Raw genomic sequence first — 2,760 nt, 5'->3', positions numbered from 1 at the left:
TTTTTTTCAGACAGAGTCTCACTGTTGCCCAAGCTAGAGCGCCATGGTGTCATAGCTCACAGCAACCTCAAGCTCCTCGGCTCAAGCCATCTTTTTGCCTCAGCTTCCCAAGCAGCTGGGACTATAAGTGTGGGCTACCACACCTGGCTAATTTTTCTATTTTTAGTAGAGATGGTGTCTCATTCTTGCTTAGGCTGGTCTCGAACTTCAGAGCTCAACCAATCCACCTGCCTAGGCCTCCAAGAGTGCTAGTATGACAGGTGTGAGCCAATGCGCCCAGCCTATTGAGTATGTTCTAATAGTGCCAGGCAGGGTGGCAAATTCCAAAGTCCACTGGCCTGTAAAAGGTGGAATCCTGTAAAAGGTAAGACTTGGAAGACAGACCAGTGTCTCTTTGTGGGAGCATTCTGAGGTTGCCTTTATCTTTATGGAATTGATAAATATTTTTTTCTATAATTGTGGCATGATTTTCCAGATGCATACCACTGCTTTCCTGTTTGAAATTGAATACAAGTTATCTTTGAGCAGTTTTATTTTAATGAACCTTTAGATTATGGTACCTTCTAGTTGGAAATATGTAATTATGGAGTTATTCACTATAAAACATGCCTTTCAGTATTTGTGCGTAAGTTATCAGAACTATAGTTAGCAGATAGGATTATTGTTCTGGTAGTGGATGTAGCAGCCTGTATAGCTTATGGCAAGGAGGAGTGAGAGTTATAAGAAACACCTGTATAGCTTGGTAATGTAACACCCTGATGGTAAGGGCATGGGAGGGATTTGGCTCTCCTAACAAACATAAGAGCTCACGAGAGAAGAGCACAGTGATTAGCAGTCTCTACACCTGTGGTGTTAAGAGCCACAGGAGTGTGTCTATACGAGGCTGGAGAAGGCAGTTGGGAGTGTGCATTCTATCATGACTGCTCACTCTGACTCTGTCGCTTCTTCTGCCTGCAGAACGCCTGCACGGCGTCTCTCTAGGAAAGACTGCTAAAGCCTACTAAGCTGAATTCTTCTTACTAAGACTGCTTTACTCCCTCAAATACTATCTTTCTCTCTCTCTCTCTCTCTCCCTTCTCTTAAAGCAAATAGCCCTCAGGCACCTAAGAGCAATTATTTCCAAGCAAGGTAGCCTAGCTATTTTAAAAAGACATTTAAACAAAAAAGAAGTACGAGTATAATTTAAGTGAGTGGTACATGATGACCTTAAGTTAAGTTTTTTTTTCAATTTTTATTTTAAAATAATTATCGTCCCAGCAGTTGCAAAGATAATACAGAGGTCACATTCCCTTAGTTTTCCCCCTTTGGTTACATTTCTTTATTTTATTTTTTATTATTTATTTATTGTTTATTTATTTATTTTTGAGACAGAGCCTCACTTTGTCATCCTTGGTAGAGTGCTGTAGTGTCATAGCTCACAGCAACCTCAAACTCTTGGGCTCAAGTGATTCTTTTGCCTCAGCTGTCCGAGTAGCTGGGACTACAGGCACCTGCCACAACACCTGGCTATTTTTAGAGACAAGGTCTCCTTCTAGCTCAGGCAATCCACTGCCTCAGCCTCCCCGACTGTTCTTTTTTTTTGAGGGGGGAGAGAGAATCTTACTCTTACCCTGGGTAGAGTGCCATGGCATCATAGATCCTGGCAACCTCAAACTCTTGGGCTCAAGCGATTCTCTTGCCTCAGCCTCCTGAGTAGCTTGGGACTATAGGTGCCCACTACAAGACCTGGTTAGTTTTTCTATTTTTAGTAGAGAAGAGGTCTCACTCTTGCTTAGGCTGGTCTTGAACACCTAAGCTCAGGCTATCCACCCATCTTGATCTCCCAAGAGTGCTAGGATCACAGGCTTGAGCCACCATGCCTGGCCGGTTATATCTTATGTAACTATTGTACCATATCAGCTCTAGGAAACTGACATTGGTATAAACATATAAACATCCTAGCACTCCAGGAGGCCAAGGTGGGTGGATTGCTTGAGCTCAGGAGTTTGAGACCAGCCTGAGCAAGAACGAGACCCCACCTCTAAAAAAACTAACTGGGTGTTGTGGCAGGCACCTGTAGTCCCAGCTACTTGGGAGGCGAAGGCAAGAGGATTGCTTGAGCCCAAGAGTTTGAGATTGCTGTGAGCTATGACAGCATGGTGCTCTATCGAGGGTGACAAAGTGAGATTCTGTCTCAAAAAAAAAGTATAAACACATGTGCTAAACACGTGTAAATTTCTATAACCTCTACCACAATCAAGATACAGAATTAATCCATTACCACTGAGCTCTCTCTTTTGCTCTTCTTTCATAGTCACACCCGTTCCCCTTCTCAGCTTCCTAACCTCTGACAATGGTTTTTTAGTTCTCCATCCCCATAATTTTGTCATTTTGAGACTGTTGCATAAAAGGACCCATACAGCATATAACAGTTCATATTGGCCTTTTTTTTTTTTTTTTTTTGAGACAGAGCCTCAAGTTGTCACCCTGGGTAGCGTCCCGTGGCATCATAGCTCACAACAATCTCCAACTCCTGGGCTTAAGCGATTTCCTGCCTCTGGCTCCCATGATGCCTGGCTATTTTTTGGTTGCAGCCACCATTGTTGTTGGATGGAGCCAGGCTGGATTCGAACCCGCTAGCTCAGGTGTATGTGGCTGGTGGCTTAGCCGCTTGAGTCATAGGCGCTGAGCTTGTTTTGAGACAAAGTGTCACTCTGTAGCCCAGGCTAGAGTGCTATGGAGTATCAGTGCTCACAGCAGCCTCAAACTCCTAGGCTCAAG

Source organism: Otolemur garnettii, unplaced genomic scaffold, assembly GCF_000181295.1.
Source record: "Otolemur garnettii isolate 467f Iridium unplaced genomic scaffold, OtoGar3 scaffold00082, whole genome shotgun sequence".
NCBI classification, from domain to species: Eukaryota; Metazoa; Chordata; class Mammalia; order Primates; family Galagidae; genus Otolemur; species Otolemur garnettii.
This window is presented reverse-complemented; position numbering follows the sequence as displayed.